General features: G+C 48.4%; 1 protein-coding gene across 1 annotated transcript in view; it reads left to right on the forward strand.

Moving 5' to 3' along the window:
* Positions 1-7,212: 7,212 nt before the first annotated feature.
* Positions 7,213-25,021, forward strand: part of flrt2 (fibronectin leucine rich transmembrane protein 2) — a 40,898-nt gene continuing 23,089 nt past the window's right edge. The window contains exon 1 of the mRNA XM_086189927.1: positions 7,213-7,544. The gene's annotated coding sequence lies outside the window, so the exon portion shown is untranslated. The remainder of the gene's footprint in view (positions 7,545-25,021) is intronic.

Genomic DNA, 25,021 nt, shown 5'->3' on the forward strand with positions numbered 1-25,021 from the left:
ACCAGAAGTGATCTGCGGTGCATTAAGGCTGGTTCAGCCTGTTTGGCCTACATGAGACTGTCAGTAGTGAGCTGCTGCTGCTGGTAAAGACATTTGCTAAATAAATATGGCCTTCTGTCTGACACCACAAATGTGTGCCTGCGTCCCGTCGTCATGGTGCCGCCCGTGGCATTGTTGTCACCGGGTGTTGTCATGGCATCATGAGTTGATGAAAATTTTTTTTTGCGGCTGTGACATTTGGTTGCCAGGCGGAGTGGCAACTCCAGTAGCAGGGGAGTGGTAAAAATGCCAGTCAGCTGCTGGGGAGCGCTGAAGTCAGGGTGCCACTTGTGACCATTTTACTTTCCTTGTCATGCAGACTTGCTTGTTCGTTCATTGATTTTAGCCGAGCTGGCTGCGTGACTGCAGGGATGACATCGTCGGCCAGGCTGATGGTTGGTCAATCCACCATTTTACACCGAACAAAAATATCCCAAGGAAAAAAAATGTATTGCTTGAAATGTTGGTGAACACGTTCACGATCTCTCCGAATGAAGCTGTTGTGCCGCTCCCGCCTCCCAGAGGCGTCGAGGCTCCAGTTCTGCTGCTTTGTTTGTTCCTCTTCCTCATGTTTGTGATTCTATAGTTACTTAATTCAGGACAGTCAAACAGAGAACATGTGAAGTTACCAGACTACATCCTAACATGCAATGGCATGAAATGGGTTCAGATTATATGGCAGCACCACCAAAAAAAACCAGAATAAGTGAGGATCATCTCCTGCGAGGGCAACACGGATGTCGTGGCGGGTGGGCGCCAGCAGGCTGGAAGTGGGAGACGCCGACAGCTTCGATCCAGATCAAGTGCTTTGGACTGTGAATTGTTTCCTTCCACCAATGAAGTTCTTATCAAGAGGCTGTTGTCACTGAACGCCGACACCGCCGTTCTGAGCGACACGCTGCGTTACCAGGATGTCCTGTGTTCAAGCGCCACAATCATTTCCATATTTTAGGATTCTTAGCGTTTGATGGTGATCGTCCCCTGAATTTCCTGGAGAGCTGATATGGAATTGACTTTTACTGATGAATCTTTCTTTGGGTCCGTAACTATTGAACAGATCCCTTTGACATCAAAGCTGCAGCATGGCTTTATTCTGACTGAGGTTTTGGTCCCGACATTTTGATTCTTTTTGTGTTTGGTCAATGTCCTTTCCTCAGTCGTCGTTCTCCGGTCCTGCAGTCTGCTCACCTTCAGCTGCCTCAGAGGAGCGTCTCGTCGGCCATGATGAAAATCCTCTGATGTGGCTTGCGATCGAGAGTCTGCCAGTTTCTTTTACTTTGAAAATCAACACGGCTTCTGTTAAAAATAGACTGGCCAGGCATCGCAGAGCGTGGAACCAGAGGTGGTGGAATCAAAATAATCGTCTGGCGTGGCCGCGATCAGCTCCAGCGGATGTGACTCCGTAAAAACCAGACCCCTGGTGAGAGAACGGCTTTGTGGTCTCATTTTATGATGGAGGGGCCAAACCAGCTTGATTCATCCAAAGGAGCTTGAGGACAAGTCTCCTTTGTGAGGGGTAGATAGTGGTCCATGGGTGTTCTGGAGGAGCGGTCGAGATGTAAGAAAGACATCTTTCTTTTCTCCAGCTTTCTGTTTGTTCAGTTCTCTCTCTCGGGGAAACTGAGCTGAGCGTGGAACACATCTGGGACAGGACAGGACTGGCTGGATCCGTGTGTGTGTGTTGGACAGGGGGGTACCTCAAATGGGTGCTGGAGAGAATCACAGCTGTTTTCTTTTTCAGTGGCGTGTCCTGAGCAGGTTTACGTTGTAGCCCTGCCATATGCTCTACCCAGGAAATGGGCTTTATTAATACGTTTAAGAGCACGCCGGGCCAAGGTGACTTATGGGCTATATGAGTCAATGTGAAGCTGCATTGTCGGCAGCTTTTCACAAATAAAGAGGAGGAGGAAAAAAAAGGCTGGAAAGAAAAACATTCTCCAGGGGCCTCTCAGGAGCAGGGGACCAACCGGTTCTGCCCTGTCACTGGGGGAGGGCTGTTTGAGCCCAGCCTCTGCGTTCCAGGTGTTGATTTTTAATTGGCAATTCCGCGTGCAATAAAGCATTTCACTTACGTTGGCTTGTAAAGTGCTTTCATTCCATCTCCGCATGATGTAATTACCCGGTCGTCCCAGGCGAGAGGGCAAGCAGGACAGGAGTTTGCTCTCCCCGTGCTGCTCTCTCTCCCAGCACGGAGCCAGACGCAGGCTCTCCTGCTCCATGTTTTCATGCCATAATGTCAGCTGGTAATTCACACAATAAATGTACACTTTCATTTCACTGTGAGCTCCCCTGCTCTGTCTAGTATTTGTAAAAACAAAAAAATCTATAAAACCAATATGGAGATGTCTTTGATGTGTGAAGGCCGCTGGGGGGAATTTGTTTTTTGTTCCTGAACGCAGATGGCGACGATTTTGTTTGTCTGACATTAATCTTTTATAGCTTTTCACAAAGCTGCAGGAGCGTCCTTTTGTTTCACGACGTCATCAGCTCATTCATTCCAAACCCTCTTTGTCCTTTGAGGTGATTTGTTTTTTTGTTTTTAAGGAAATATGCTAATGATGTCAGCTAACCCAACAGCGATGTTATCACCCTACATTTAATGCAAAATGGGGACTTGGAAAAACTGTTTTCCTGTTTATGTAGTGTTAAATTCTCTGTGAGACACAGAGAGGTCAAAGCCAAAGCCAAGTGTCTGCGTCCAAGCGTGTGGAGACGTGTAACAGTAACCTGCAGATATTTGACTAGAACGGATCTTGTGGTCCACCTGAGAATTGTGAACCCTCAAGAACAAGTTCAGCCTGTCAGCTTGCGGTGTGCAGTGAGCGCTGAAACAGAAACTCCTTGATTGGCACCGCCCACTGATAAGTGAGGGAGGTTCCGCTCAGTGGGGGTGTAAAAGTCAAAAAGAAAACATTCTTTTTGCATACCTGGCAACATTTTTGCATATCAGACCTCCCCAGTGTTTGTCTCTACTTCAGCAGTGGCAACATTGCCAAAAAACACAAAAACAAGCTGTTCGCTATCACTGCCGTTCCCATGGGAACAGGCCTGCAGAGGGTGTGCCTGCTCTGACACTCATCTGCACAAATAGTAAGCCAGCCAGACTCACAGCGTGCTAAAAAAAACAGGCAACGGTTCTTGGGGAAAGACACGGGGCCTCATATAGAACCCTGCTAGAGGTGCAAGCGATAAGCTGGCCCCAAATGTGAAAAGTGCCACAAGGGGAGAAAGAGGATTGGTTGGATGTTGGGCCTGCAGTGCTCGTTGGCTCACTTCCTCTCCTTAATAAAGACCACACGTCCCCAGTGGCTGGAGCAGCGCTGGGCTGGCAGAGGGAGCCTGGACTGCTGAGGAGAAGCACGCAGCAAAACAATGAGCAAGAAAACAGCCGGCCAGTTCAGCGGGTCGGTGTAGCTTTTTTCTGGTAATTGGCTCTTGCTGTCACATCGGCCATCAGAAGGAATTAGCACCCTTCCCCACACCTCTGCTGCACCGCCACAGGTGGTACAAACGCCATATAATTAGTGTGGAGTGTACCTGCAATATTTTTGCATCCCTTTATGGATGCAAATGCAGCTCAGAACAGGTGTCAGCGATGGTTAAAAGTTTTGCGTGTACATAAAGCATCAGCTCTGCATCAAAGCTGGCCTGCAGCTGTAAATGAGTTCTCCTTCTTGCTGGTGTTTCAGCTTCACCAGGTAGAACGCCATAGTTGGTATTAGACGATGAAAACAAACACCTGTGTGCTTGGGGAGAGTCTGAAAGGTGCTCCTCTGGGCGTCATCTGAAACACAAACACCTAAAAACCAGTGCTGCAGATCTGCAAACAATATCCCAACATTTCTGTTGATAATTGACGAATGAGAGCCAAAAGTGTGTTTTCATGGAACCCAATAAGAGAAAAGAGTGAGTTGAAATGGGTGGGTTTTTCATTGGGAGTGTTTTTGGGAACCAAATGTATACAGAACAAGATGAGGTCTTTACGGTGGCCCTGGGGGGCAAAACACAACATTTCAGATTACGGAAAGGGTAGGGACAACATTCTTGTTTGTGATTGGACAAACCCAAGTTTGGTGACAGTTCACTTATGTCATTTCCTGTTCCTTTTGCGTACAACTCTCAGCAGCATCCTTCTACGAATTTTAAACTGAGTTTGAAAGGATTGAAGAGGATATTGAAATCATAAGGGACTATTTTAAAACCGCTGATAACTAACGAGGGTGGCTAACTGGCCTATCGCTATTGTCTATTGCTTTTTGTTTTGGGAAATGTCGTTGTGTTTTGTCCCTCGGGGCCACCGTAGATATTAACATGAGAGTGGCGTGAGATTGAGTCCTAACACCTGGAGGTGAGTTCACATTGTTGAGTGCTGCTTCATCCCCAAGGCAACAGGTCTTTGCTTAAGTTTCTGAAATCAGGTGTTTGGTTCCCAGCAGCTACAGATATCAGCAGGTTCAGTTCTACATCAGATCCACCAGTAAACACCGGACCGGTGAATGGTGGAGGTTCAGTTCTACATCAGATCCACCAGTAAACACCAGACCGGTGAATGGTGGAGGTTCAGTTCTACATCAGATCCACCAGTAAACACCGGACTGGTGGATGGTGGAGGTTCAGTTCTACATCAGATCCACCAGTAAACACCAGACTGGTGGATGGTGGAGGTTCAGTTCTACATCAGATCCACCAGTAACACCAGACCGGTGAATGGTGGAGGTTCAGTTCTACATCAGATCCACCAGTAAACACCGGACTGGTGGATGTTGGAGGTTCAGTTCTACATCAGATCCACCAGTAAACACTAGACCGGTGGATGTTGGAGGTTCAGTTCTACATCAGATCCACCAGTAAACACCAGACTGGTGGATGGTGGAGGTTCAGTTCTACATCAGATCCACCAGTAAACACCAGACTGGTGGATGGTGGAGGTTCAGTTCTACATCAGATCCACCAGTAAACACCAGACTGGTGGATGTTGGAGGTTCAGTTCGGCGGGGTTCACCCTGGATGGGTCACCAGTCCATCACAGGGCCATCAGGAGCAATTAGAGGTTCAGTATCTTGCTCAAGGACACTTGGACATGGTCACCAGGGGAAGTGGGAATCGAACCATCGACCCTTCAGTTGCTAGATGGTCTCTCTACCTGAGCCATGCCGCCCTCTTGTCCCATTATCAGTTATTCAACATGATATTTTCGTCCTTTTTCTTCCCATAAAGAATTCTGTCCTTGTTTGGATGGATTCTTGAGCGTCGGTCTGCATCACCCTGACAATCTGGGAGTGAAGGGAGTTTGTCAGCTGAGTGGAACAATCACATTTCAGGTGACCAGCAGCTTCTTTCTAGAACCACTGCTCTCTCGTTCTCACTCTGAGAAAAAAACAAACAAGCAACCCTTCGGCGGGCGGCGAACACGTTCACACCCTCCACTGCTCTGCTACTTTACATTTACTGTAATTACTTCTGCCTCATCGTATATGCGACTGCGTGTCTGTTCATGCTGCAAAGGGAAGTGTCCTCGGCTGAAGGATCGTTTCTAAGCAAATGTGTTGTGATGCAGGAAGAGTTTTTAGGCAAATGTGTTTTGGAGTCTCATTTGCATGAACAATAATATTAACGTGACTTGTTGAAACCAGTAAACACAACTGGCTCTCATCCAGCAGCATGAATCTTTAAAGTCCTGAAGACACAGAAGACGGATGCTCCTCTTTTTTTGTTGTCCTTTAAGAAACATTTTATGTTCTTTTTCATTTTTTTGCAATCAATTCATTCATAGTTTAACACATCCACTGAATGTTCATAAATTCATATCCTTGAGTTTTTATCCTTCATCTGTTTTTACACAGAAAACTAAAAAAGAGGAAAAAACAAGAAATAAATCAGAAATATGTACAAATTCGACACTTGGCTGCTCTGGTACGGCTGCTCTGCTCTGGTACGGCTGCTCTGGTACGGCTGCTCTGCTCTGGTACGGCTGCTCTGCTCTGGTACGGCTGCTCTGCTCTGGTACGGCTGCTCTGGTACGGCTGCTCTGGTCTGGTACGGCTGCGCTGCTCTGGTACGGCTGCTCTGGTACGGCTGCTCTGCTCTGGTACGGCTGCTCTGGTACGGCTGCTCTGGTACGGCTGCTCTGCTCTGGTACGGCTGCTCTGGTACGGCTGCTCTGCTCTGGTACGGCTGCGCTGCTCTGGTACGGCTGCTCTGGTACGGCTGCTCTGGTACGGCTGCTCTGCTCTGGTACGGCTGCTCTGGTACGGCTGCTCTGGTACGGCTGCTCTGCTCTGGTACGGCTGCTCTGGTACGGCTGCTCTGGTACGGCTGCTCTGCTCTGGTACGGCTGCGCTGCTCTGGTACGGCTGCTCTGGTACGGCTGCTCTGCTCTGGTACGGCTGCTCTGGTACGGCTGCTCTGGTACGGCTGCTCTGCTCTGGTACGGCTGCTCTGCTCTGGTACGGCTGCGCTGCTCTGGTACGGCTGCTCTGGTACGGCTGCTCTGCTCTGGTACGGCTGCGCAGCTCTGGTACGGCTGCTCTGGTACGGCTGCGCTGCTCTGGTGCGGCTGCTCTGGTGCGGCTGCTCTGGTACGGCTGCAGTCACTGTGTTTTTTTAATTCTCATCTTTGAGCCAGTAAAGACGTGAAAAGCCTCTCAGCTCCACTCAGAACAACAACAAAAAAAAGCCTTTTCTCCTTAAGGGAAAACACACCAAAGTCTAAGTGAGCAATAAATCTGGCACTTATGTCTTGGAGTGTGTGTGTATTTGAGCGTGTAAATGTACTTCACAGCCTCGAGAGCTGTCAAATACGGCTCGGCCCCACAACATCCGTAACCCGTGACCCCTGTAACTCCTGTTTTGTTCTCAGCACTCCAGGCCCCTCAGATATGCCATCCACTGGAACTCCCCCGATGACAGACACCCCGCTCCTCTCTGTTCCTCCACACTAGCCGAGTAGCCTTTGACCTCGCCGGCACCTCTGGCTCTCTGGGCGACTGCCCTCACATTCCAGTAAGGCGCTGAAACCTGAGCCCCTGGTGAGCTCATCGCTGGCTGCAGAATCAAGAGTTAAATGATACCAAAAAACACACAGAGGGAAGAGAAAACAGGGAGAGAAGGGGGAGAGGCAACCGAAGTGGTGTAGGACAGGTCTGGAACTGGTTCTGTGTGTCTGCTCGCCAAGGCTCCTCCGGGGTTAAGTTACACGAGAGAAGGCGAGGAGGAAGGGGAAGAAGAAACTGCTGGCGTCTTTGAGTTCTCCCTGCTTTTGTCTGTCTCGCTTCCCTTCCCTCTGCACGGCCTGACTGGCTGCTGCCTGCAGTTTCCTCTTGACACACTCCAGCGAGCCCGCCGCCCTCCCATCCACGCTTTCAAGTTAACGAGCCCCGTTGGTCTGGTCCTGGTGCCTGGGAGCCAGGCTGGGATGTGAGTGCAACGCCGTGAGGTTGTGATTTCCAGTTTCTCTGAGTCTGTTCTGCTCTGACCCCACAATGACCGCCAAGCGCCTAAAGACGGTAAGAGTTCATCTTTAAATTGCCTGGCTGTGTGTGTGTGTGTGTGTGTGTGTGTGTGTGTGTGTGTGTGTGTGTGTGAGTGTGAGTAGAATGAAAATGTATTTTCCATAAAAAAACGTCCTAAAGGCTGCAGCCTGAATGCCACATCTGAGCGTCATTGTGATTCGGGTTTCGTATTGTGATGAGTGCTCTTAACATGCTTAATCACTGCAAACATGATTAAACCAATCAGTGTGTCCCTCCAGCCGAGGACGCCTGCCGAAAGCCAGTTAAACAAGAGGGGTTTCGGCCGAGAGCATCTCCAGCTGAAAGCAAAGATGAACTTTTAAAAGTTTTACGAGTGCCATTAGATAAACCTTTCATGCATGCATTATTCATGGCTGCCATGTTCCTTTCAAGTTCATTGCTTTGCCTCTCGTCGTTCGCCGTGTCTCTCGCTGACCTGCTGCACTTGTCTTGTCAACCTCCCGTGTGACAAATCCCTCTGAGGCAGCGTTTTAAAGAGGGTTGATTATTCTAATCGGTGGCCTATTGGAGGCACTTAAATAAAACCTTGAGTACACACTATTTTTTCTAAAAAAACCAGAATAGAATATAACATTCACATCCTCTTTCATGGTTTGTTCAAAATGTTTTTGCGGAGTTTAAGGGCCAATTTATGTTCCGAAAATCTGCCACCAGCTTTTCCTCTATGAGCAGAAAGCAATTTAAAATAATTGAGAGCGTTTTCTGCAATAATTGTGAAAAAACACAACAAAACTGTGAAACAGTGACAATTATCTTGCAATGGTCTCATTATTTAAATGGGCGTGAAATGTTCCAGTGCTCCTCTCAGGTGAACGCAGCACTCTTTTTCAAATAATGACATTTCTATGATCAAAAGCCTTTTTTTTTTCCTTTTTTTTTTTTGCCAGCGAGAGCCCCCCCATTGCCCTCAATTTACAAATTCGTAGCTTTTTACTTACCATCCTGCCAGAGCAGCAGATCATGGATCAGATCTGCCCATGAGGGACGAGTAAACATGTCGCCGCACATACATAAGCTTGCAACCTCAAACCTCAGGCCTTCTAACCCTGGCTCTTTTTATTGTAGCAACATATATAAATGCATGAGGTCAAAGGTCAGATTCCTCTATGCTGAAACATTCATTCTGTTCATCTCCACACACACGCTGTGTGTTATGTGTGGGTCACTGTTACAGTTCTCCAAATCCGATTTCCTGAAGCGTTTACTATTTTCAACAATATGTCAAATATTTCAATAATTGTTTCAACTATAAAATTGTAAATTACTAGCTTACAATATTCCTGGAACCTTGTAATTATTTAGCAACGGAAAAAGAACACCGAGTCCCGCGATAAGAGTGTAGTACGAGCAGTAATTATAGACACGTGAATAAACGAGGATTTATAAGAACCAGCAGAAACTTCATCAGCAACTTTTTTATCTGGCAGGAAATTTTTATCATTGTGTTGCTGCAGGTTCAGCCGTTTCTGTCTTTAGCACCAATAAATACAGACTCATGTGAGGTCGGAAATGTCAGGAAGAGGAGGAAGGGTTCATGATCATAAGTTAGGTTATTTCTTAATGCTTTGTTGAGGGAAAAACCTTTTAGTACCAGTTTGTAAAACCAGCGATGTTTTTCCTGTAAACCTGAATGTATAAGTAATACTGTAAATATACTGCTGAGGAATATTTGTAAAGTTGCATGTAGTAAGAAAACAATTTTACAGTTTTGAGAAACCTCGCCCAGGGAGTGTGTCGAGGTGTGTGAGAGTTCAAACGCCGCGCGTCTCTTCACCTGTGACTGCTGTGGGGGACAGGAAGGCAGCAGAGAGGAGTTCTATGCAGACGTTCCAGAGAGAACATGTTTGACATCTGGAATGTGTTTGGCTGCGGCACCGAGGGGGAGGAAGGAGACGCCGCTTCATCCATTTCAAATCGTCTAGTAGTGAGAATTAGAATCATTTGGCTTTATTTTGACAGCAGGAATGACTCCTCGCTCACGAAGACATTGGAAAAGTTTCTTTTGATGCCTTCTCGTTATTGAGTTGTACTGTAAAGACTTTCTTACTGAGGTCCACTTACAGTGACTGCAATTGATCAGGATATTGAATCAATCCTGCGAGTCGGCTGACCGCAGCAGCCATCTGAAGGCATCAGACGTTGCCTGGCGCTGGACACGACCTGAGGGCAGAGATACGAAACGAGTGAACGGGAGGAAAGAGAAAAGAGAGAGGACGAAAGTGCGGAGGGGGAGGCAGTAAGAGAGCGACCCGGGCCAAGTGGGGGTTCCAGCACAAGGAGAAGCTTGTTCCTGGTCTGCCTCACTGTTGTGTGGACATGTAGCTGGAGGACACGGCCTCACTCGGATGGAAAAAAAGCAACGCCTCTAAATACCAGGGATAATGTGATTATAGGCAAATAGGAGAATGAAGGCTAATTGGAGTTAAGCGTCTGTAAAAAAGCGTCGGCAGGTCGACCAGCCAGCAGGGCTCGAGTTCTTACCGCTGCCTTTCAAATAAACACAGTAGTTCAGAAAGAATGTCATGAGAGTTTATTTTCTTGAAATAATACCGAGTCATTTGAGGTCCAATTATTAGATTATAGTCAAGGACTTGGACTGTGACTAGAATACCTGACTTCGGCAACAGGACGCCGCCTCGGTGACCCCAGGACAAGCGTCTCACACGTCTGAGGTGGAGCAGAATGATGACTCAGCCAACAGATGTTCTTTTCATCGACACCATTGGGCGTTCTGTTCGTGCGCTGCGGGCAAACGCTTCACCTCAGTAAACAACCGTGACCTGTAAAAGATGACCTGAGCTGAACAAAGAGGATCAAATGAGCTGCGTTTGCCGGACGGTAAATAACACGTCACCATCAGGGAAGACGAATGACTTTCTCACCTCTGATGGCTCTTTACCGAGCACTGGGAAGGAAAAGTGTAGTTGTGATGGCTGCAGTAACAATGTCCTGAGAGCTCTGCAGTTCAGAGCACTTAGCGATGACGGAACCCCATAAAGATTTAAAACAGCCGCTCAGGTCTGGCCCCTGCGCACGGAAAAGACCCCGGCAGAGCCACTCTGTAAATAAGAAACCACACATTAGGAGGCTGGTTCCAATTTGGTGTCGTGATTTGTTGACAAAATGAATCTGTGTCTTTCTTGGTAAAAGTACAATGTACGCTTTTTTTGGTTTTTTGTTTTGCAGTCGTAGTACCTGCCACATGGATGCTGCGCTGACAGTTGTCATTCTATTGATGATCTGTTTGGGTGGGTGCAGAAAATGCTGCCATTTCAGTTCTTCTGCAGTTTAGGTGACGCTTGTCTAAACCTGCTCACATGTGCACCCCAACGACATGCAGAGTTTGGAAATGCTGGGACCTCAGCGACCACAGACCTCTGCAGAGAGGTCAAGAAATGGAAATCAACCGTGTAAAAAGTCTGTCAGTCACTGTGTTGGCGCCGTGGACGCTCACCTTGTTTCTGGTTGGAATGGGAACAGTCACATGACTGAGTCAAATGCAATGTCTGGAGCATCACTTCGTCCATCTTGTTGCTGAGCGATCAGCGTTGGTCAGGGAGATGCTGGGTAGCGCCGGCCTGTGTAGCGTTGACTGCCGCCTCCTGCACCCTCTGTCGGTGTGCTCATCCGTGGTGACCAGCGGGTTGCGCGTGCTGGTTGCTGGTTGCTGGTGAGTTCCAGAGCACCACACACCGTTCCAATCATTAGCAAGTCTCACCTGTTATATGTTAAGTCGCTGATCAGCAGAAAAACGGGCAAACGGCAAAACCACACAGAGAGCGAGGCGCTGCATCTGTGCACGCCGCCATCTTGTGTCCCCAGTTTCATCTTTGACCACAATGTGGGCTGTAATAGCAGAGTCAGAAAAAGAAGAAGACGGGCTGAAGTGTTGTTTTGGGCTGCGTCACTCTCTGCCGAGGGCAATTCTCTGTGGCCATGTGAAATTTCATATGGGTTCAGCCACCCGACGAGGAGATAAGTGGACGTGGACAGATGGAGGGAGACTTATTCATTTTATAGTAAGATTATAAGCTAGATACCACTGGGGGGTGAGGCCCCACTTCTCTGGGTTGTCCACAGAAATTCATCCAAGTCCAGGGCTCATAGCTACCGGTGTGGAACAGCGCTGACGGAAAGAACTACAGTTGGCGTCACCGTTTAGTTTTCCAATCACAGTCCTTCTTCGATACGTCACCAGAAGGCTCATGCTTGGTCTCTACATTCCTACGTCCGTACGCCAGCGCCCAGTAACAGCTAACGCTAGCAGGTTAGCTAACTCAGCACACAAAAAGGATCCAGCTGGTCACAGGCTGAAATGGCACTGTTCCTGAGTTGGCGGTCAGAAGAGTCCATTAAAATAAAACCTGATGGAACATCCGGGAACTGAAAGGTTTTTCATGAACTGTCAGCAAAGCTAGCTTAGATGGTTTCATCAGAATTCCAGTAAAACAAAAAGAAAGGCTAAAAAATAGATGAAAGGGAATTTAAGGAGGGATGATGAGCTGTCCTCCAGGGAGCCGCGGGAAACATTTAGCTTCGGGTTTAGGTTAATGATTGGCTAATAATTTGTGTGTGAAAAGGAGCTCAGTCAGCCGAGGGCCAGCTCTTGGCCTAAGGTGAAGGGTGGCCCTGGGAGAAGTGAGCAAGGTTAAAAGCTCTGGAGAAAATACTCTCACTGCTTCATCATGCAACAGTGCCTTTCGCATGAACAACTGGAGCCCAGCGATCACTCACACGCTGTGTGTGCAGCTGAAACACACTGGTGAAGCGTCCGGTGGCCGGCCCTCCTCCACCAACTGCAGCAGGGCCGGGGAAGCGCACCCTGCCTGGGTGCAGTACGGCGCGCTCACTCTGGTCAAACGACCAACAAATGAGCGTCTGGTCATTGTAGCGTCTGAGCCCATGAAAGAGAGGGAGCTCGCCATCCCTGTTCCTCGATGGTTGAAGCTGGGGTGACTGCTGGGGGGCGGTGAACCTCGTGTCAGCTTCTCTTCAATCGTAGCCTGACCTGCCAATTTAAATGCCTGGATATGAAATGAACTGACTTCTCCTCATCAGGTTCTAAGTGGATCATATTTAACATGATTGTAGTAACCTTCTTCAGGAGGCAGGCCTGGGTGATTGACAGTTCTTTTCACTAACGCGGTGCAAGGATATATGACCCAGACACCCCCCCCACGATGTCTGTGGTTGTCAAGGTTGCACGACACTGGGAATCCCTCCCCTGCAGTATCACCGCGAACACCGACTGACACCAAGCATCAGCTCCATGCGAGCCCTCCAGGCCCACAAAGCCTCACCTGTTGCCTGCAGAACCCAAATCTAACTTTATCACACGGAGGAATTGAGAGTGAGGGTTTTTCCTGTCTGATAGGCAGGGGCCAAGCTGTCCAGCATGGACACAACTGCAGTTGCTGTTGGTTCCTGGGCACTTCTGCTGAGTGGGGACGGATTGAATCAGACCCCGAGGGAGACTGAGGAAGGCTACACTGCAGCGGCCATTCAATCAATCTGACTGAAACAGGCAGACTGGCAGGTGACCCTGAACCAGCATGAAGGAACCGTTCACTCAAGAAATAAAAAAAAGGACTTGGGCTAAGACACCGGCAGGGATGCTGCTAGGGGACAAACCACTCCTCCCAATCCCCAGGGATCCTTTCAGAGCTCCAAACATCCACCTCAGATGGCGTGGAACTCCTTTGTCGACTCTGGGAGATTTATAATAACATCACAACCAGAATGTCAGTGACCACCATTGTTACAGATTTAAACTAACCGAGCCGTGCGTACGGCAGTATTGACGCAGCCTACCTGAAGCTGTGTATCACCGCATAGCAGCTGAGTGTTGTTGCGAGATTGACTCTCCTCCACGCCGACTGAGTCGCTCAGCTGTCCGGCGCAGACGAGGCTGTTTTTGGATCAAACAATCATTGTCATATGAGACATTCTTGTCTTTGGAAAACATCAGAACAATCTGACCTTTTCTTTGTGGACTTAAAAAAAATTGCTGTGGACGTGCAACACTGAGGCCAACTGGCACTGAGGCACAATGCAAACATAGACAGGACTGAACCATTTCAGGGAATAGACGGGGGTGTTTGGAAATTGAGGCTCTGCATTTTTTAAAACTGTTTTTGCCAAAGACAATCAATAAAGAAAAAACCTTACCCATTAATTTTTTATGAAGTTTAGTAAATACATTCTTTTTTAAGAGAGTTTGATAATTTATTGGTGAAAAGAATGATCAGATACGCTCATATTTTTGGAGCCCTTAGGCTGCTTGTGTGTCCTACAAGGACCCTCAGGTTCAGGGACAGGCCAAAGGGCAGCGCGAGGACTTCAGTTTGTGTCCAGAAAAGCCAAACACAAATGTTTCCTGTGTGGAGGATAAACAGGGACAAGACATAGAAAGAAGCACATTGTTGTTGGTGCCTCCAACCTGAGGACCGGGAACCAAAGAGCCTCATCCTGCAGTTTTCTCGTGCTAGCGGAGCTCGTTAAGTGGCTAACATCGTACAGGGACGGCGTGTTCACTGGTGCAGGCTTTCCTGTTGGGGAGCGATCAACTGCATCCTGTACACTCACGCCTAGGATGAGGTGGGCTTTGTCAGCACGGCGGTTCTTGATTTTCAACCAGTCTTAAAAATAACTGATTCTTTGTGGAAGTTTGACAAGAAAATGTTAACGCTTTTCTGCTGTTTTGTCAGGTAGCTGCACTTGTGTGTGTGTGTGTGTGTGTGTGTGTGTGTGTGTGTGTGTGTGTGTGTGTGTGTGTGAGATTGAGAAGGCTGACACACAAGTTTTAGGGCCTGTAAGCGGGGCCATTCTTGTTTGCTTTGGAGCCTCCTGAAAGCAGCCAAAAAAGCTCGGTGAATGCCAGCCAGACGGCTGCCAGCAGGAGCACAGCGCAGCTCAGGGGCCCACTCCGACCACACCGAACCGCCCGCCCCCTCCCACCCAGCAGGCCTCTGCTCTCACCCCCCCCCCCCCTTATCTAAGACTTGATGTTCACACTTCATAAAAACACAATTTTTCTCTTTAATCTGATCTTCGGCGCAGAACTGGATTGTGACCGAGGGAAGCGTTGAGTTCCGTGCGCAGTCGCGTTCTCGGTTCTGACGCTCCTGCTTGCACAGTGACTCATGCTGCATTTTCCCAGTACGAAGCCAAAATAGAAGGCTGCGGATTAGATGACGATTAAAGACGTATCCTCTCACACACGAGGCCTCCAGGACCAGAAGGGTTAATATGTGCAGACATGTGTTTCATGTGGCAGCAGCGGTGGAAAGTAACTAAGTATGTTTAGCCAAGTCTTTTACTACAGTTCTGAGGTACTTTTGCTTTGGAGTTGTTGGCACTTGGACAGCTGGCAGCGAGATGATCCATCGAAACCTCTCGAATGGTTTCATTTATTTATTAATTTCATTTGAGACGCGTCCAAGACTACAACTTCATGTAGCAGAACATTCTTTTGCTTTCCTAAATCTTTTAATCATGGCAAGTGGGGGCCTGGAGCTGAGCTTGGGAACCCCTCAACTTAACACAACGTAGTTTCAACTGATTCCAAATCAGATGAGTGCAAAATGCTGCTTACACACGAGCACACGAGTCCATCATCAGATCCGATGATGACGTGTCTCACTAGCAGGGGGCTGCAAAATAAGAACCTTTACTCGTGGTAACTTAAGACTTCCTACTGATCCTGGGTCTGTGGTATTAACTGTCTCACTGCTGATGAGACTTTCATCTTTCATAAAACCACCAACCCTCACTTGCAGGGAAATGTCGGTGGATAACTTTGCTCCTCTGATGATTTCAGTTTTTTCATAATCATAGCACAGAATATTCAGGGGGTCTGGGAAGACGAGACATTTTCATCGCTTGATGTGAGTGTAGCCTGCTAGGAGGCTGGGGCTGATCCAGGAGCATTCCACTTACACGATGCCTTCCTGTCCTCCCAACGTTCCGCCAGCAGACACGAGTGGAAACGACCTGTGTGATGTCATCAGGTGAACGGCTAAACCTAGAAGAGAAGCTCAGCCGCGTCTGAGGAACCTGTTGGTTTGTTTTCCTGTGCTCGATTTTTATAATCTGAACGTTCGAATGCACACGTCAGTTGTGTCCTCTCTCACCCTCCCCCTCCTCCGACTGCCTGGTTCCCTCGGAGGGATCCAGTCTACTGCCCCCCCCCCTTGTCTGCAGAGCTCCTCCTGTTAATGCTCTGTCCGCTATTGCATTGTAGCCTATATTTGGATAATAATAATAATAATAATAATAATAATAATCATAGGTTTTTAAAAACTAGGAATCCAAATAAAATGATAAAGTAGTGATCTAAAGGTTTCCAAGGCGTGAAGAAGATGGCGCCATCAGTGCCAGCAGCGGCAGGGGTTTGGTCTCCCCGTTTCTGCCTCTTCAGTCCTGCGGCCGCTGAGCTGGGCTTTGGTCTAACGGTTAGCGTACAATGAGCCTGACTAAAGAGGGTTCACGTGATGAACTTTAAAGATGGCGATGACGACATCATTTATGTTCAGTCCCACTATTAACGCCCGTTCCAGCGAAGCAGCAGTCACAGTCAGCTGTGATGTCATCATCATGTGGTCTGTGTTAGACGCCGTGAACGATGTGAAGGACAGTGAGAAATCTGATTTAGGAGTCTCGGCTAAATCGCATCTCAGGAAATCTGCTTTGAATGTGATTTCACACCCCCTCCAGCACTCCTGTGCCGCTGCCGCCGAGCGCAGGCGTTGCAGGCGCTCTGATTTCAATCTGCCGATCCCCAAAATCAGATTTGTCAGTCAGGACATAACAAATGTCTTTGTTCATGTTCTCTAATGGTCTCGTTCTCCGTGTTTGGCGACTCCTGTCCTCAGCCTTTTCCTCACGCTCACCACCAGACGGATGACATCATCCCTCGGTTTGGCCGCTGCAGCCTTGTGACTGTGACACACAATGCTGCAGCCACAATCTACACACCACACCGGCGTTACACAACTCCCTGGACTTCCTGCTGGTGCTCTCCTTTCACCTGTCTTTATTAAACCTACTCACCCTCATGCACAGCATAATGTCACAAAATGAAATCATACTTTCATATGGGAACAAATTTAATCATTTTGTTTATATGTAGTGTTTTAATACCAGTGCTCTCAATAAAACCAGCATGTTGGTTTGAGTCGGACGACTGAGGAGGACTCTGAGGAAGACTCTGAGGAAGACTCTGAGGAAGACTCTCCCGGCTGCCATATTTGACAGCACTCACTTGTGCTCGTTCCTCTGGGGACCTGCCGTCTTCTTTGCTGTATACGTGTCCACATTCCACTCGCCTGTCAGCACAAATTGGTTTTGAAGCATCGGCGTGTTGCTGTTTCCTGCTTGTTTATTGTGTGCGCGAGTTTTGTCGGCCGGCCCTCCACACCATTATTTTTCTATTTTGCATGTCACTTGCTGAGCTTGCTGGCGCTGTCAGCTGCCTGCTGAGTGATGCATTCCCCTCCAGCTTCACGGTAATTGCTGGGTAATTGTTTGTCCGCTAATGCAGCCGGCAAAAAGTCCACTCTCTCATAAAGCCTCTTCAAAAACCGCAGATCTCTGTCGCGTCAGGTTTCCCAACCCAATTAACCTGAACTGTATTGATAGAGGGAAGAATAAACCCTCCCAGGTGGAGTGCAGTTTTCTCTTTGTTTTAAGAAAAATAAGCATTCCTGACTGAACACAGCCTCAGGCCAGCATCCAGCTCAACCACATTCCACTTTCACATGACCTTCTGGCAGACCTGGCCCAGAGCGAGAACCGCACCGTCCTGACCACACCTCCATTTGAGTGGCCTAGATAATTCAAGGCCTGCTCATCTGTTCTCTCCTCCTTTGCCTCCTCGTTGTTTACAAGCCGGCTCAACTCCTCCAGGAATGCCGTTAGCTTGTAAAATTCATTTATGTGTACTTACAGTTTTATTTTACAAGGACAAACACAACTCTAGTCAAATAGGGTGATGCTCTGCATTTTATCTCAGTGGTCGTATCAGGTAGGGGGTCTCCGCGTGTTTGCGGATTTCATGTGTAGCCAGAGCTACCGTTCAGAATAAATGAATTCATCACATAAAGAGTAATTAAAACCCCTGCAGTGAGACTAATTGGATGAAATGGAAAGATGTGAAAAAGTGGGGCAGGTGTGTGTGGAGGTGTGAGGGCCTGATCCAGTCCGACAAAAATAGAAAGCAACCAAAAATCCCTTTTTTCACTTTTCCCTTCCAAGCTGTCCCGAAGCAGACGTCCCTGTGTCACGGCGCTGAGTCACGGCGAGGTATATTGCTTTTCCTTTACTCCAGTAGTCTGTTATTTATCACATGAGGGACGGAGTGCAGGACGCCGTCGCGGTGCAGCGTCCCGATCCGGGTTCAGGGCTAAAGAAGAGAGGAAGCTGGTGAGAGCTGCAGATGGAGGACGGCGAGCACCCAGGCAAACGTGGACGAACAAAGACAAAGAGAACCAACGGTAGAAGCAGCTGGTCAGTCACATGATCAGATTCACCACAAAAGAGTTGATTGAAACATCCGTTTCCATCTCCAGTGCAGCTCGTTCGCTCTTCAACAGCAAAGGAAACTGCCCTTAAAAATCCATCAAAAATATTGATTTCGTAGCAACGTAAATATAAGAGGAAGCAACTCTTGTCTTTTCCAGAAAAGACAAAAATCATAAATGATAAATCTTGAAAAAAATAAAATCATAAACATGAAACTGTGATTCTCCCTTTAGACTACAGAGGCTGAAATCATCAGCACTGAGACTTCGCGATGTCCAAGTCGAACTTCTCATCAGCGAAGTTTCAAATGATCTCCTACACCTTCAGGCGGGCGGCGCGGGAGGACCTGAAGGATCTGTTTTTCGGGTAATCTGAGGACTGAGGTGAGCTGCGGGCCTGCTGCTGCACCTGCCTCCTCCTCACAGATGGAAATCGTGAAAACAAGAAACTGAAACAAGAAAGAAAATTGGCCTCAGTAGAGCCACACTGAACTTGACTCTCCTGGACCACTTTGGAGACACGAGCCTAGTGGGACTACCCCGCATCAAAAGAGACGGCGTGTCATCGGAGGGGTTCTGTAGGCATTTGCCTCATCTGACAGGAAGTGGCGAGTACCCAGGGAGAGCTGGTGAGTGTGGCCAGATACTGTTTTGATGGAGGAAAGAGAAGACGCCAAACAGAGAGGTGACATGACTTAACACAAAACTCGCAAATCAATTATCCGATCGGGCTGTGGTGTTCTTTTGTCGGTGATGTGAGGGTGAGGAGGTTTGCCTGCGAGGGCATCTGGAGGAGATTAGAGCCCCACCTGACGCCGCAGCCCTGCTGAAACATGACTCGGGATGAATGGATGCTTTCAGAGCGGCGTCTGCCTTCCCACACGTTCCTCTGCTATTCTTTATTTGTCTGTCAGCCAGTAAAACATGCACGTCATGGTGTGATACCCATGCGCTCCGCCAGCTAGCAAGTTCTGCCAGTCTCTTTCTCCTCCTGAAAACAGCCTTTTTTGCCGTGGGAGTCTTCCATGTGAGGAGGCTTTGGAAACACAAGAAGTCACTGATGACATTATTAATTTCACGTCAGCTGTCTGAGCTGTCACTGTGAGATCATGTGATTTGTAAGGTCAGCAGATGTTTTTCTCCTGTAAAGGCAACAAACCAAAGCAAGAACAGGGAGCGTGAGGGAATGTAAGAGAGAACCTCGCTTTCGTCTCAGCCGAGGCCAAATTACCTGCAGAAGAGGTCTGTGCTCGCAGCGCTTGTTTTGATACAGTCTGCATCGCTGCGGGTTGGATTCTTATTAGATTCTGCCTGTGTTTCCACTTGTGGCTCTGACGAGGCCCTCTGACAGCCTTGATCCAGTTACGTCTGGGCCCGGCGCTCCAGGGAGCTCACATTTGCTCCTCTGGTACGGGGGGCGGGGGGGGACTCATGCATGTCACCGATGCCACCTGCAGCTTGAGAAAACAAAACTGATCGCCACTCGGCCGGCCGCGGATGCAGCAGAAAAGAGGAGAGCAACAGTGACTCAACTGTGCAGGCCGACCCAGGTCAGCCGGCTCAGGGATACAGAACCGCTTCATGAGACACACCTGTGTGATGTCATGCAGTCTGACACGGCGGCAGCGGGAGCGGGCCCTGGGTTCCACTTGTTGACTCTGTCAGAAAAGTCATAACTCAAGGTTTTGTTGATCAATGAGGTAATAGGAGGTTTTTATATGATATATTACTGTAGACCTGCACCTGCACCTGCACCTGGACTGGATTCCTGGCTCATCGCTTTCACAGTTGCTGCATTTTACTGAACGAGGAAATTCTGCTTTTGTGGAACGTCCTCGACACACTTTAGAATGCAGTCCACAAATATTGCTGATTTGAATCCATCACACCCGCTTTCTGCAGGGGTTCTTTTCTGTGTTGGGTTATGATGAAGCCACCCGGCAGCCTCGGCCGTCACAGAGGAAATGACCGATCACAGACCAACAAACTCACGAAGAAGCTGAAGCCAGTCGACAGAAGAGGGAAAACTAATTTTCCACGTAGAAAAACCTTCAGGGCTCTTTGCTCTTCCCACAGAGGAACCAAATATTCCCCGGTTCTGATGAACCTCATGCTAGCAGCAGCTTGTTAACCTCTTCAGGAGCCGTCATGCTGCTCTGAAGCACAGAAGCCACGCCCTCATCTCTTCAAAGGATGCTGACTGGTCCAATCAGGAAACAAACTAATAACTTCAAAGTAATTTAAGATCCTTTTTGCAGTGCAGATAGGAAATCATAAAGCAGCTTCTCAAAATGACACTTGCTGGTGGACAGGACAGTTCTCTGACGGGTCCATAAGGTCGGGGTAGGTTTAGGTCCAGAGACGCTTGCCAGAGGCTAGGAAGCCATCGATGGCTGGATGCGTGACATGGGCCGTCCCTCCAACCCGCCTCCTGATGCAGACTCTTGCGTTTTAACAACGGTAGCCGCCACCGGTCAGGAGATGGTGTGGAAGCACATGCTCGTGTTAAGGGGTCATGGGAGAACGGCGTGTTCCCTTGAAGCTGGCGGCGAGCGTACATACCAGAGCCCCTGCTCTGACGCGCCGTCTGAAGCTGTTTTATTCACTCCATAATTGATCCGCTCGACGCTCCCTCTCCTGCTGCTGTTGTCACTTGCATTTTTAAAATGATTTTCATTGTGAGGGAAATCCGTGAGCTGAGGTAGCATTTTGACACATTAAAGTCAAGGCGCTTCTGTCAGCTCGGTCTGCTCAGCCTGACAAGTATTTTGTGCGACCCGAGGATGTCAGAGACAGAGAGCGAGTGATGGAGAGAGAGAGATGAAGGGATCCTACATTGTTTCTGTTTCTTTACCTCGTCCAAGGCAAAGCCATACAATGCCCCTCTTTGACAGCGTGCCACTGTTCCTGCTAGGGTTTCAATTTCAACCCCCTCAGCACATCGGCGACGCAATTGCTTCCTACTGCAATTTATTACAGGCCAATTGGAAGATTCCAAGGTGTGAGTCAGTTTGCGTTGGCTCAGAATGCGCAGGCTGGTTACTTACACTCCTTTTCTCGGTCTCTTTACACAGCCAGCGCTCCGGCTTGTCCTCCATCTGGCTCTTAGAGAGCTACTCAGGAAATAGAAAGAGTGGGAGAAATAGGAATAGCCACTTTCCAAAGAGAAGAGGATTTCAGCGGTACCATTAGTTGACCCCCAGGCGAGGTCTCCGGAGGCATATAGACTTACCAGCGTCAAAGCAGGGGAATATGCACTGGGGAGCATCAAAGCGCAGCAGCAGGCAGCTGATTGCTTGTGGTGACATTGGGCTGTGGGACTCGCCACCATCATTACCACGGATCGCTCACGCCATGCATTTAAAATCAATTTTCCATTCCAAAACACACCGTCTCCCATATGGAGTAAAAGATATGGGACAAAGAGGAGAGGAAGGAAGGAGGCATTTGCTAACAATGGGGAGAAATTACACAACAGGGACTGTTCACATAAATGGACCCAGACGTGTAAAAGTAACAGCGGTTTAGTGAGGCGATTTCTGTAAACTAGAGCTCAGCTGAGAAATAAAAACACTCGGTTCCTACTGGGTCACACTTCAGAACGGTCCCCTTTCAAATTAGCCTGTAAACAGTGTGAAGCTGCATCGTTATTTGCAACAAAATGGCCTCATTTGCAGGAACAAATGTTGCCAGCCAGTCAGTTCAGAGGCATTCTGCTTTTCCCATCCCTCCTTTATTTATTATCAGGGGGCTTTTTACACTTCTATTACTCTGGGTATCATTTTGCACATTTGTGTGTGTGTGTGTGTGTGTGTGCGCACGCGTGCACACGAGCTACAAATGCACGCATGAGTGGAATTTGTTTTGCTTTACTTAAATGTCAAAGGAGCCATGCTGTCAAGGGAAGAATGAAGACGCGCACATCTTCGCATGCCCATATGACACGCTGAAATGTAGCTGTGTGGGAGTGTGTGTGTGTGTCCCTCTCTGAGGGGCTGAGCTGCGACATTCTTGATGAAGGTGATGAACCTACGCTGTAATGACATTCTCCCTGAGTGTGTTCCTGCGTGGCGGAGGTGTTTTGTTGTCTTTGACGCACTGAGATGGAGAAGGAAGAGGAGTTGAGTATATAAATACAGAAGAGATAGAAATGTGACGACAGCTCAGGCCGAGCGTCGTCCTCTTTTCACGTCCTGATGTTTCAGTTGGGAGGTTTGTGGCCTTGCAGAGGCGCTGCACGTCCCTGAATGGATGCAGGTTCAAGGAAGTGAGCAGACATTTTTGCTCTTTTGCGTTCGTGGTCTGTCAACACCCTCAGACGTGTAGCACAGAGCCCCCAGGCTTGAGCATTTAATTATGTCAAAGTGACACTTTTAGGCTGGAAATTTCTCAACTGTGTTAAATATCTTTTGTGCATCTGCTGATATAAACGTGTTGCGACAGTGAAAGAGTATCGTGAGGGGGTGAAAGACGACCTGCCATGGTCTTGTGTCGTTCCTACCTCTGACGCCATGCTGCACCTGGCATTAGCCGACATCGCCTCACCTCAACTCCAGCAGGAAAAGTGTTTGCTTCAAGTCGCTCCGAGTCTGTAGAGTCCTGCTTCGCCTGACGTGCCTTCTTATGTCTTCCTTGGAGCTGAAGGTGGTGCACGCATACGAAGACTTCAGAATCGTCTTCGGCAAACATTTTTGAAGGGATGCTCGTGTTTTCATGCGCAGTAGAAGAGGAGAATATGAGTATGAGTGCAACATTTCAGCTGTGTGGAGCAGCCACGCAGCTACAGGCACTCTGTCTTTTATTTCTCCAAGCTGATTTGCTGAAAATGTGTCACCCAAGCTTGGTTTGGATGAGGGAACCGCCCCCAGAGACGGACAAGCCGACCAGGCCCATCGGCCTCATTGATGAGCTGTGAGACGGCGAGTCTGTGCTAATCAGGGAAGCGAGATATTCATCACGCCAGAATCACCGTTTGCTGTCAAATTGAAAATAACGAAGTGTAAATGGTGTTGCCGCAGGACAGAGAGGTAAAACGCTCACTTTTGAAAGTTTAATTTGCGTGTTTGTGTTGCTGATAATTGTCAGTTGAAACATTTGGAATAATGAGAACGTCGACGTGCCGACTTGACTCAGAGAGGTTTCTGTGCAGTTCAAGGAAGGTTCAGTTCAAGTTGAGCCCTGAGTAAAGTCAGTCAGAGACGGAGTTCTGCACGGATTTAAAGACTCAGCTGCTTCACCCGGAGAGGGAAAGTCATGAGAGTGAGTTGAGCCGGAGGACGTGGCCTACTGGGAAAGAAGGTCACATTAGCACCAGCAGAGAGCAGACGAATGACATGATAGTGGGAAAATAATTCTTCTATAGAGAACTTTAATCAGGAGATACAAACGAACAAGATAAACCAAAGAAATAACATTAAAAAAGACCGAGGGCAACGTGCTGGAGCCGTGCATCTTGGTGTAATTTCAGAACTCGTCGAGGTTCTTGACAGCAGAACAACGAGGGCGGTTCTACTCACACCAGAAGCTGCCGCCGCTGGGGAGCTGAGCGAAGCTGCCAGGCGGAGGCGTTGTGGGCAGGATGAGGACACCCTTCGTTCTTTACCTCCCTGAAAAACAATTAGAAAACCTTGAGGTTACTTGCACCCGTGGAACAGCTTCACTGTACTAATTACTCAATTATCGTGGATAATTAATATTTTTGACACAGCACTCATTATTTCATGGAGAGCATTTGCATTAGAAAAGCCTGCTGGAAGGATTTTTATCAGCGTTCCCTCAGGACATCCTAGGTTTTGGTTCAACATGTTCTAAGAATAATGATAATTTGTTATAATAAACATGCTTTGGCATCTTAACACTATCAAAATGAGATTTGTCTGAGAGATGTGTTCAGGGTTAAAGAAGAAAAATCAGCATCTGCAAACACTTCTGAGGATCCCGAGGCCCCCCGCGCTCTGCCTGCACCCCAGAATAATGTGACTGGCTGATGAGTAGTTGTGTCGAGTTGGAAGGTCCTTGGCGAGAGGCCTTGGGCGCCACTGGAAGACTATCAAAGTGCAGAGTCATTAGAAATCCCTCATTCTCACTCTGCAGTGTAAACGGCCCGGCGGCCTCCATCTGAACGAGCCCAGAGGAAGGATCACCTCCGCCGGGCTGAAATTGGATCATGCACAGAGGAGGGGCGCTGTCGGCAGAGGAATTATGTGCTCCTATTTATTGACTCGCCTGCAGACATCACTAAACAGTTTCAAGGGAGAATAAAGTTTGGGATTTTTTTTACCCCAAGCACTTGGGGAAGGAAAGGAGTGACCATATACATTCAACAAATGGAAACACACTCAACGCCTGGACAGGAAACCAGAGAGCTGTCAGAACACTGAACGCTCATGTGACTGGCTGACGAGTCGCTGAGCAGAACACACACATCCACGTCAGACCCGCTCAAACCTGGTCAGCAGCAGCAGGCAGTGTCTCTGTTCCACGGCCCAGCCTTTTCACCAAGTCAGCGACCTGTCCTGATTATGTAGCGGTTTATGTTAATGCAGCGGTTAACGACCTTTTCAGCTCAACATGTCCAACAGTATGATGTCATAGACCACAACCGGCCCCCCCCCGAGTTCTATTCAACAAACAAGCGTTCCGCTAAGCACTAGGATGCAGGATCTTGATCTCGTGACTTTAGCGTTGTTTCATCTCACTTGTTGCAATGAAATCACGGTGTCATGAAAGATGGGCTGGGCCAGCTGACTGTGACGCCGCCGCAGGTTTCCATCAGGACCCCCACGGGTCAGCAGAGCCTCACGCGACGACAGAAGGAAAAGGCAGCGAGACAGAGTTGGCCGACAGTAGATGAAGCCGCATTGGACCTCACACACCTCCAGTCAATCGATCAATAAACCAGATCATTAGGAGACACCAGAGGCAGCACAG

The sequence above is a fragment of the Aulostomus chinensis genome, chromosome 20 (assembly GCF_037954235.1).
Source record: "Aulostomus chinensis isolate RoL2024-O1b breed Wild chromosome 20, RoL_Achi_v1.0, whole genome shotgun sequence".
NCBI classification, from domain to species: domain Eukaryota; kingdom Metazoa; phylum Chordata; class Actinopteri; order Syngnathiformes; family Aulostomidae; genus Aulostomus; species Aulostomus chinensis.